At 41.6% G+C, this 12,153-nt stretch overlaps 1 protein-coding gene across 1 annotated transcript in view; it reads left to right on the forward strand.

Moving 5' to 3' along the window:
- LOC118968185 (RNA-binding protein with multiple splicing-like) overlaps window positions 1-12,153 on the forward strand; it is a 118,424-nt gene that overhangs the window by 27,121 nt on the left and 79,150 nt on the right. The window lies entirely within an intron of this gene.

Genomic DNA, 12,153 nt, shown 5'->3' on the forward strand with positions numbered 1-12,153 from the left:
AACATGGATGGAGCTAGAGGGTATTAGCTCAGTGAAATAAGCCAGGAGAAAGACAAGTACCAAATGATTTCACTCATTTATGGAGTATAAGAACAAACCAAAACTGAAGAAACAAAACAGCAGCAGACTCACAGACTCCAAGAAGGGACTAGTGGCTACCAAAGGGAAGGGGGTGGGAGGGCAGGCGGGAAGGGAGGGAGAAGGAGATTAAGGGGCATTATGATTGTCACTCACAGTGCAGGTAGATCATGGGAAGGCAGTACAGCATGGAGAAGACAAGTAACGACTATAGCATCTTACTACGCTGATGGACAGTGACTGCAATGGGGTGGGCGTGAGGACTTGATAATACGGGTGAATGTTGAAACCACTGTGTTGTTCATGTGAAACCTTCATAAGCTTATATATCAATGATACTTTAAAAAAAAGACAAAAAAGTATAAATAGCTTAGATGTGGCCATTTGGAAGAATGAGAAGTTCTGGCCCAGCAGAGCGGCATATCTGGAATGTTGGTTGTCTCTTTCTTTGGTCATATTAGGGCACAGACGCGGTGGCACTCAGAGCTGGCTTGGCTGTGCATATCTCAGCCTGTGTTCTGGCCAGAGCGGGGCTGGCACACGGGTTCCAGGGAGATCACTGACAGGCCAGTCATGTCCACTCTGAAAGATCCTTTGCATGCCGCCAGGTTCTGATAATTTTGAGAACTCTTCCAGTTGGAGAACAGTTTTAGAAACTGCCTGAACTGTTTGAAATTTCATAAAATGGAAAACATTGAGCTAGCTTCTGTAAAATGTACTATTTTGTTTGTGCCCTCTACATACAGGTTATATTGCAAATGTATGTTCTCATTCATATGTTAAACCTTGAAAAGCAATTCCAACACCCTGAAAGGGAGTGGAGGGCCTTGGAGGTAATGTGAATAACAGCATTTCCCTCTGGAAATCCAGTATTAATAGTGAAATACTTGTTCTCTTAAGTGGCATATGGTTTGTTCAGTGGACAGGTTTTGCTTCCTTAATGACTTTGAAACACTTGTTTCATTAAGGGCAACTTTTCAAAGTACCTTTAATTGGCTAATGAAGTTCTAAATTTTAGGATTTGGGTAATTTCATTCTGCAGTGGCAACCATCCTGCCCCACTGTCAAAAAGTGTTACAAGATAGCAGTTGAGGGGTTATATTTGTTTGACTTATACAACAGAAACCTGTGTAATGCTCCCATGTGCCAGGCACGTTTCTCAGTGCCTTACATTCACTTATTAAATCCTCTTAGCAGTAGGTTTTATTATAAATCCCGTTTTCCAGATGAGGAAACTGAGGCTCCAGTTAGGTAATGGGTTTGCCCCAGATCACTCAGCCAATAGGTATGCAAACCAGGCCAGTCTGGCTCCAGAGTTTGTGTGCTTAAACACTGTGCTTTACTAAGTAATTCTTTCCCACAAGGGAAAAAAACCAGTGCAAATAGATTTAATTGTGCACATCAGCCACTCTGGAGCCCATTTACCTTGTTCTATACCGACAGCTCTACTGAATTCTTTAAATTGGTGGCTTAAGCTGTTATGCTGCTTTATTCATTACATGAACCATAAGATTTAAAAGGCTTATTTAAAATTTTAGATTTAAAATAAGATTTATTACAATTTAAATAAATTTAATTATGTACACACACACACACACACACACACACACACACACACACACACAGGCTTGATTGAGAGGTTCTAATGGCAAGAACTAGGTCTTCCTGACTGATGTCTTTGACCCCTCACCCCCTGCCCCCTCCCAAGTACACCTTTATGAAAAGCCTTTCCTTCCACTTTACCTTTGGAGTTGGAATGGATCCTGGAAGTGAAGGACACCTTCACTTTATAAATAAGGAGACCAAGCCCTCAACAGCTAGTTTTGAAGCAGAAAATGTGATTTAAACCACCAGGCTCAATTTCATCCTTTTATTATAGTAATTGAAAAGTTACAGTGCTATGGGAGCTCAGATAAAGTATCAAACAAATTTTTCAATATGTTAAATCCATTTGAAAAGCACATAATACTTTTGTTAATCTAGGTCATTTCCCAATCTCAAACCTCACCGTTCCTTTTCTCTCACATTCATTATGTGTCTTTTCATTGTCCCCAGCCAACACATACAGCCCTACGTGTCAGTCCAGCCAGGTGTTCTGAGACCTTGGATCCCTTTACATGATTCCACATCACATAAGTGATACATAGGCTTAATACTGACTTGCTTCAAATGACCACATCAGTGGTTAGCAGACAGGTGGTTATCAAATCAAACAAATACATCTCTCTGGGAAGGTAGTTCCTGTAGTAAGCTGGGGGATTATTAATTGTAGCCTAAGTATATTCAGTGTATTCTGGAATTGGAAGTTCCTACAGTTGGAAAAGTTAGGAGGAGATCTGAACATAAGAGTGAAAGTTCACTATTTACTGGAAGAATGCATTGTAAAGTGCTGGGCTTTGCTGTGTTAAACTAACTAGTTTATGATTTAGAGGAAGTAGCCAACTTAAAAAGTAGATTGTATTCCAAAAATTCAGTCATGTGGTATTTTAAATGCAAACAGGTAATTGGCTGGATGAATGTAGAGACTGGCTTAGAAAAGTGGATGGTTCTCAGTAGTGAACTCACCTAAGCCCTGTTAATACCAGTGTAGCCTACATGTCTGTGCCCTGGGGGCTTTCCTGGGCTTGACGCTCCTAGTCTTCCCTGGTAGTACTTGAAAATATTTCCATTTATGTATTTGCTGTTCTTCTTTTCTGTATCATGTGAGATGATTCTGGGATGAAATACGGATTTTAAAGTAGAGCATCATGAAGCTACCATACACTGCAGTAAATAGTAGCGATCAAACAAATCAGGAAAACCGTAAATTGAGCATTTTTTTAAAAAAATAACATTTATTTCATTTTAGGATCCTTTGTAATACTGAATCTTATAAATTAAAAAATTAGTAGGGAAAAGACTAATCTTCTGGTAGGGCTTTAAAATAGAAATGCCCATAGGTCCATGACTGCATAGTTTTACTGCCTAGATTCACCAACTGATGTAAATCTCTTGATTAATGTTTACTTACGTCAAAAGGTTTGTTTTAAATGCACACTTGAATTTGTTTAAACTTTACTTTGAGATAATTGTAGGTTTGCATTCAGTTTTAAGACAGAAGAGAGAAATCCTGTATGCCCTACCTAGGTTTCTTTAATGGTACATATTGTAAATTGTGACACAATATCACAACCAAAAAATTAACGTTGGTGTAATCCACTCAGCCTAGCTTCCCCCGGTTTTACCAGTGTGTTCTGTTCTCTGCAGTTTTATCACGTCAGTTTGTTTACCCACCACCGCAGTTAGGACACAGAACAGCCCCGGGAGGCGAGGAGCCATCATTGCCTGTGTGTAACCTGCGTGTTCCTCCTCGCTCCACTCTGCCGCCATCTCTTACCTCCTGCAGACTCCTCATCGGCTTTCCATCTCTGTAATTTCCTCATTTTGAGACTGATACAGTTTGTTGCTTTTTATTGCTCAGTACTATTCTGTTGTGCGGGTAAAATACAGTTCTGTTTAACTACTTACCCATTAAAGGGTATCTGGCTTATTTCCCATTCTTGGCTATTAAACATAAAGCATCTGTGAACATTTGAGTACGGGTGTTTGTGTGAACAGAAGTTTTCATTTCTCAGGGTACCCGGGAGTATAATTACTGAGTTGGATGGTATTTGCATTTTTAATTCAGTGAGAAACTGGCAACAGTTTTCTAGAGTGGTTGTACCATTTTGCGTTCTCACCAGCAGTGTGTATGAGAGCTTCGGTTTCTCCGCATCCCCACCAGCATTGATATTGCCATTATTTTATATCATATGAGATGATAGAATCCAGTATGGGTATTAATCAAGTGGATGATTTACTGAGTTATGATTATTAATGTATAATGTAGCTAAAATATCATATACAATAAAAAGTGATTAAACAAATCAGGAATATTGTGGAATTCAGTAAAATACACTTTTAATGTGCCTTGAATGCTGATACTTAAGTTGATTCATGCTTTTGATTTTTCCTTTAAAGTAGGTAGGAAGAGGGCAGGTGGTGTTATTTCCAAATTTAATGAAAAATTGTAGAGATTGATGATTTGCTTAATAGCATTGCTTCAAAATTTCTTTCTTTTTCCTTTTCCTAATTACATTTCCTTCTCCTTAACAGGAATGCTTAAATCTGTCAGCCTTGATTTTTTTTTTTTTAATCTCAGAAATAGAATGAAAAGAGATTGTCCTGATGTGAACAGGAAAAGGAAGGGGAAAAGGAGTTTAGGAGGCTGGATGCGCAGCAGGAAGGCGTGGTGTGGGCCAGAGTGGGCTTGCTCTTGGCCTTATAAAGAGTTTGAAAGAGATGATAGCAAAGAGACTTTGAATCACACTATTGGATATCTTAAAATGGAAGGTACTTTTTTTTTTTACTTAAAGATGATTTTATTTATTTTTTATTAAGATATCATTGATATACACTCTTATAAAGGTTTCACAAGAAAAACAATATGGTTATTACATTCACCCTTATTATCAAGTCCCCCCATACCCCATTGTAGTCTCTGTCCATCAGTGTAGTAAGAGTTCCTATTTGTCTTCTGTGAGCTACATTGTCTTCCCTGTGACCTCACACACACCATGTGCATCACTCATGATACCCCACAATCCCCTTATCCCTCCCCTCCCCACCCACCTTCCCCCACCCCTCCCCTTTCGTAACCACTAGTCATTCTTGGAATCTGTGAGTCTGCTGCTGTTTTGTTCTGTTAGTTTTGCTTCATTGTTACACTCCACAAATGAGGGAAATCATTTGGTATTTGTCTTTCTCTGCCTGACTTATTTCACTGAGCATATACCCTCTAGCTCCATCCATGTTGTTGCAAATGATAGGATTTGTTTCTTTCTTATGGCTGAATAGTATTCCATTGTGTATATGTACCACATCTTCTTTATCCATTCATCTACTGATGGACACTTAGGTTGCTTCCATATCTTGGCTATTGTAAAAAGTGCTGCAGTAAACATAGGGGTGCATATGTCTTTTTGAATCTGAGAAATAGTTTTCTTTGGGTAAATTCCTAGAAGTGGAATTCCCGGGTCAAATGGTATTTCTGTTTTTAGTTTTTTGAGGAACCTCCATATTGCTTTCCACAATGGTTGAACTAGCTTAGATTCCCACCAGCACTGTAGGAGGGTTCCCCTTTCTCCGCATCCTCTCCAGCACTTGTTGTTCCTAGTCTTTTCGATACCAGCCATCCTAACTGGTGTGAGGTGATATCTCATTGTGATTTTAATTTGCATTTCCTGATAATTAGTGACATGGAACATCATTTCATGTGACTGTTGGCCATCTGGAACGTACTTCTTTAAAAAGGAAAAATCATGAAGTAGAAAAATTGTTTAACCTAAGCGCATCACTTCCTTTTACTAAGCAAGCTTACTTTTTCTCTCTTGCCCACTTGAAGCCCACGTATAACAGGCACATGATGATGATGTCAGTTACAGCCTCTCTTAGGATGGCTTTTGGAGTATGAAAATGCATCTTTCTCTTTGAATGTTGTAAGCCTTTAGTATACATGACATATTCTGAGCCCTTCTATGAATGAGTCACTGAACTCTAAGCACTTAACATCTCTCAACTTACTTAATCTTTGCAACAACTCTAAGAAATTACCCCAAAATTTAGCAGCTTAAACAACAAACACTATTTCACAGTTTCTCAGGTTCAGGAATTTAGGTGTGGCTTAGCTAGGTAGATCTAGCTTAGGGCTTCTCATGAGGATGCAGGCAGTTTTAGCTGGAGCTGCAGTTTCATCTGAAGGCTGGCCTGGGAAGATCTGTCTCCAGTGGGGCTGCCTGCCTCCCATGGCTTTTGGCCAGAGGCCTCTTGTTTCCTCATGATAATTTCCTTGCAGAGCTGCTTGAGTATCGTCACAGCACGGCAGCTGGCTTCCTCCAGAGGGAGTGATTCAGGAGGAAGCCAGTGCCTTTTATAACCAAGTGTTAGAAGTCACAGTCACTTCTGCCATATTCTGTTCATTAGAAGTGAGTCACTAAGTGAAGCCTGTATGGAAGGGGAGGAGTATTAACCTCCACCTCTCAAAGAGAGGCGTGTCAAAGAATTCATGATTGTATTTTAAAACTGCCACAAACAGGAACCACTATTGTCTCCATCTTCCAGATGCAGAAACTTCTGAGTGGAGAGGTTGAATGACTTGTCCAAGGTTCATAGCTAGTGAGTTGTAGAACTGGGACTTGAATCTGTGCTGTCTAGTTCCGCATGGATACTTTTTTTTAAACTACTTATGCTTTATTGCCTTGAATTCTTATCCTAGTCAATACATTTAACAAGTCACAATGACTTCCTTCTTCATACTTATCTGTATCTGAATATTCATGAATTATATGACTCTCTTTTATTCCTTGTACTAGTCCTGTGACTCAGATTTTACACTCAACACATTTAGTTTGTTGCCCAGATACCTCTGCAGTGCTTACAGCTAAGTAGTGGTTGCTCACCATCAAGCATAAGGGGAAGAACTTTCAGTTTGAAGGTGAGCTGTCCTGACATCAAAGAATTTGAAGAAGATATGTATTGATTAAATATTGGGAAGTACACCTTTTTTCCACAGCTTTCAAGTTTTGCAGTGTGCACACCTTCTCTAGTGTTAGTACTATGGTGCATTTGGGGTGGTTGTTAAGAAGGCATTGCACAGCGAAGTTAGCAGTAGGATAGCGTTTATCCACTACGAATATCACAAGCAATAAATGCTTTAGGTCCCTGGACAACGTTGGGACCATAATCTCTGCCCATGCCTGAATTTTGTTTTTTTTTTTCAAGTACATTGAGGGACCAGGAAGAACTTTGTGCTGTCTGGGATAGTGTTTTCATGTATTTTGAGAGGCGGAATGACTCTTTTCTTTAACAGATCTGCTTTGTGAAATAAAAATTGCCCAAACTATGCAGAGAAGAGAAGGAGGGCTTGGTTTTTCATTTTGTCAGTTCATGAAATTCTGTCTCGTGGGCGGCCCGGGTGATCTTCTGGACATTCACCTTGAGAGTCTAGGATTAAAACCCTAACAGGGGCATTAGAATGTAGACTTCTGTTTACAACAGACTGTATTAATGTACACATTTGAAAGTCTACATGTTATAGCAGTGTAGGCAGTGTGATTGAATGAAGAGTAGGATTCTACTGTCTAACAAAAGCGGAACACAGAGGAAGCCATCAGTGTTGACTAAAGGAACTAAGGGAAGCCACGGTGGGGTAAGAATAGGACTAGAGCAAGGGGTTAAGCTGCCTGCTTTTAGAAGGAACCTCTTGCGGAATCCTAAGTAGTCAGTGACCCTACACTGTGTTTGGCAGCACTCAGCGAATTTTCTAATGATGAGGTTAGGGCCTCACATGCGCACGTGCACACTTACATATCTAGTTTCCTATCTAGGCTAGCTCAAATCCTGAATTCCTTACTTGCCCCTGGTACTCGGCACTCCCTTTGTGTCTGACAGCACTGAGGAAATTTCTTAAAAAATAAGGTTAAGTGCTCACATGCACAGGCACATTGGCTGCCTATTCTTGAGTGGTTTCCAACCCTAGAAATTCTAAGCTTGTCTCTTATCCTTTTAGATGTAGTACAGGCATGAGGGAGGCCCAGACTGGACACTGGCCTTAAGGAGTCCTGTCAGAGTGAGAGGTGAGTCCCGCATGTATGAGTTCATGCAGCATGGTGGCGGTTCTCTGTTCCATGTGTGCTCCAGGGAGTCTGTCTGTCTTCCCTGACCGTCCTGGAAACACGCTGAGCCCCTTGGCCGCAGGGGACCAGGGGGCCCTCACAAAGGGTGTGAACTTGGTTCTTCCATGGATGGGGCCACCCCTCTGGCTGTCACTCCCCTCAGGCCTGGGGAGGTGAACGCTGTGGGTCATCACGTGGCCTTCTCCTCCAGAAAGGAAACAGCACTACGCAGCTTAAAACCAGAACAAACCCTGGAGTCCATAGCAACAGGGCGGTGACCCTTTCCTCCTGTGGTCAGTCGCTTCTTAGGGTCAGTAGCAACCTGGCCCCCAGGACCCAGCACACCTTCCTGGGGCTGGAAATGAAGTCTTTAAGTCTGGTGAGTGGCAGCTGTTAGGAAGAGGGAACTGGACTGCCTAGAAGGCAGTGCCAACAAGAAGCTGGAGTTCAACCAGTGGCTGGTCAGTTGTGCTGAGCTGCAGCCAGAGGAGACACCCGGCAGATCATTTCAGTGACCGTGGTGATCTGTTTTCATGATAGCGAGAGGTGGACGGGGGCCTCCTTTGGGGCTGAGATGGCCAGCAGGCCTCAGTGGGATTCAGTCTGGTGCTCTCGTGTTTCAGCAGGTGCTTACAGAATAAGTAAAGATCTAAATACATTTATACTTTATTTAAAAAGAGTAAAATGATGTAACCAGTGTGTAACACTCCTAAGCAGGGCTCTGAACGTGCCCTCCTCCCCGCCCCCTGCCAACTTGAGTGTTACAACAGCCCAGCTTTGCGGGGTGGGATTCACGCTGTACAGGTACATGGAGGTCCTTCTAACTTCTCTGTTCTGAAAGCAGATTTATATTACATGGTCTCAAGAGAAAGGTGGCACTTTCTTAGCTGTAGGAAAGTGAGTGGTCCCTCTGTTCTCAGCTTGTGGGAGGTAGGCTGGACACAAAGCAAGAACAAGCCTTTGTAACCGCGATGGTCCTGTTCGTAGGGCCTTGACTTAACATCACCCGTGCCCATTTTTGGTTAGATTTTAATTTTAGAGTAAGTACAGAGAAGCACTGGCTCGTGGTCAGAACTGAAATGTGCAGTGAATTACCCGACTGTTTCTGCTAGATCAAGCTTGTCCCGATGGAGCAATGACAGGAAGGAAAGTGAGAATTTCTAAGGACAGAAGTGGGTAGGCAGGCCCAAGGTTTATATTTTGGAAGGAAGGAGATCTATTTGGGCTTGTGTTTGTTCTCTCTGAAAAAAATAAAGGCTTATGCTTATTATTATTTAGTGCCCAAGTGGGTAAATATATAAAACGAAAATTCTCTGTAATCCCTCGGTCCCCTTCCCACTCTAAACATAGTAATAATCTGGTATACTTTCTTTCAGTACTTTATTTTTTCACTTGAGCATATAGGGACTTAAAAACAGAGGAAGAATTAAACGGAGTTATGGGCAAGGTCTGTGGTTGCTCTATGTCTTAATAACCAGGCACCTTGTCTTATGTCAGTAGACGTATCTACCCACCATTTTACATGTGCAAATTAGTTAGTTTGAGAATCTTTTCAAAACAAACTTTTTGTGAGTTACTCATTTACAGGTGTTGAAATTGGACTCAGTCGTACAAGAGTATGTTTCAGTCCTGGGTGAAAATGTGAGTGATTGTTCTAGGAACCATATATTGATCAGTCTTCCTTAATTCTGATTGTTTTGTTTTTTTGGCCTCACTTCTCTTTTTTCTCTTCTAAATTTCTGTCTCTTAGTGATGTCTACCTCTTCAGCCTCTTTGTCACTTACAAATGTTTGTCCTTTGACGTCGTGGTCACTGTACTGCCCTTGTACCTGGGAAAGGTGGTCCCCTGGTTCTGTGGGCTGTGTCAGGGTGGACAGGCAGACACCACTGTCTTTTTTGAACACAGAATGTTACTTTGTAGATTCCTAAAATAATCGAAGAGATATTTATAGAGTATGCACCCTGTGCCCACGGGAATGCTGCATACTGCAAATAAAAAATACTAAAGAGGCTTCAAACCCTAAAACGCCCTTTGAAAGAGCAATGCTTTCAACATACAGCATATTTGAAAGCTGCCTTTGGAGCCTGCATCTGTGTGTTTAAGAATGTGGGTAGATGGGAAGTGTGCAGAGGATAGATCATAGAAGCACCCTATGGGTTTTACTCATTAGATGTTTCAAATGAGTGACTCTACACAGGTTTTCATGAGTCATTAGAAAATGAGAAATGGCCTTTTCTAATCCTATGAATTTCAGAGGAACCGCAAGAAGTCAGCTCAGAGCACTAAGGGTGAGACGTCTAAGACTCTTTTTAACACCTAAAACATATACAGAAAATGCCCTGAGTCTTTGGACAGTGTCCCATTTGCTGGTTGCAGCCACTAGCTGAAAAGTGTGTGAATATTCTCTGCTGCATCCCGGAATCAAGCATTCGTCTATTGGTTGTATTTTAATGTCTAGATTATCTACAGGATATGCATGTTCTTTCTTAAAGGTAGAACCTCTCCATTTCAAGGACTCTTTTGACCTTTCTACCAAGAAAGCTCAACACTGACACCATGATTTGTCTTACTGAATTTGAATTTATTAAATTAGAACCAGTCACAGAAATGTGGCTTGTCTTTCTCGGTGGTAGCTGGCAGTGCCACCTAAGAGCACGTTGCTAGTTTTATCCAAAATGTGACTGTGGCCTCTTCCAGAACGCTAGATAGTGGCTGAGCCAAGCAGGCTCTTGTTCCTTCTCTCCAGCACAGGGCGATTTCTCTTGGCATTTACTCTTTCAGTTCTTTGGGGGTAAAAATGAAATTGGAGGTACAGCCACAGAATCCATTAGAGTCCCTTTGGGGTGGAGCTATCAGCTCCTTTGTGTCTTGAACTTCTGTGAGGCATGTTGTGTCCTTGACTAAGAAACATGTTCCCCTGTGTGTCTGACAAAGTAAACACCTGTGATGCTAAAGACAGAGTGCTGAGCACATCTGTGTCCATAGACCCTGCTGGTAAGTTAAGGGATGCCCTGGGTAATGGTTGGCCTGCCACAAAGTTTGCTTGGCAGCATTCATCTGTTATTTTGGAGCGACTTGTTTCCTGAGTATTTGATCATGGATTTTTGTCTTTTACATGTTGACCTCATTGGTCAAATCCATTACTCTGTGAATGAGCTGAGCTTTCTGTTCTCACAGAAGGTCACTTGCGTATTGTGTCCAGCACTGACAGTAAAGCCCACCCCGCGTCCCCCTTTGACCCCCACAAGCCAAAGTCTTGTCTCAACTTCGTGATTCCCGTAGGTGGAGCCCAGAAATGCCTTGCTAGCATGAAGTGTGGTGAGAGGAGTAGGGAGGCTAGCGTGTTTTCAAATACCCCAGGATTCTAGGCCCCACTCAACATAGAAAAGCAAGAGTTAGATATTCAGGAAGTTTTTCCATTTGTTATCCATGATTTTTTTTTCTTAATTTAAACTTACTTAATGAGGTTCCTAGTCTGAGGAGGTCTGGAAAGATTTCCAACTTGAATTTAAATGACCGTAGCTGTCCTCCTAAATGCTGTCCTCATAAATCGAGTATGTAAGGATCATTTCTCCTGGTCAGGCTCTCTGTTCTCTCAGAGGAGAGACTGTTTCTTCCAGGAGAGATGAGATACCCTGGGAGGTTTCTGAGACAGTATGGACTTCACTCGATCCTGGGGAATGTCACTGGGTTCTGTGTGTAAGTGAAGTAGCAGACGTCTTAGTTGCCTCTAATTTGATGAACAAAGCATAGTTGCTCTGAGCCACCTGTCATCTGTGGGTGAATGGCAGACTTAGGTCTAACAGTTCAGTGTCTTTTGTCATTTACAAGTTTTCTGTTGAGACACTAAAAAGAATCTCACTCCTAATTCTGAAATATTTACAAAAAGAAAGGTTTCCTCCATAAACTTTGCAATTTTTACTGACATTAGTTTCCTAAAGAAAGTAACAGTAAAATCTAGGCAGTTCTCAACCTAGCAAAGTAAACTTAGAATATCTAAAATACATACTTTTAATAGGAAGATGGAAAATACAAAAAAGCTAATAAAAAAATTAAGCACCACTGATTATACCACCATTCAGGGCTAAACCACATAAATACAAGCATTTTGGTATATATTTATAATCTCACAAGGCATTTTTTACCCCTCTCCGAATGTGTGTTGGCTGTGTTTTACACATAAGGTGTATTCGTTGTATTATTTCCACGGACGTCTCTGTGATCCAGTCAGCTCCTGGCGTGGTGTCACGTAAAACAGGCACTCTACAAAATCTGAATGACAGAAGCTGGGGTTCCCTCTCTGCCGAGGTTCTCCTGGTGAGAGCAGCCAAACGGAAGAGCTGGTGTTCACCGTCCAGGCTCTGGAGAGAGGACTGTGGCTGG

The sequence above is a fragment of the Manis javanica genome, chromosome 12, assembly GCF_040802235.1.
Source record: "Manis javanica isolate MJ-LG chromosome 12, MJ_LKY, whole genome shotgun sequence".
NCBI classification, from domain to species: Eukaryota; Metazoa; Chordata; class Mammalia; order Pholidota; family Manidae; genus Manis; species Manis javanica.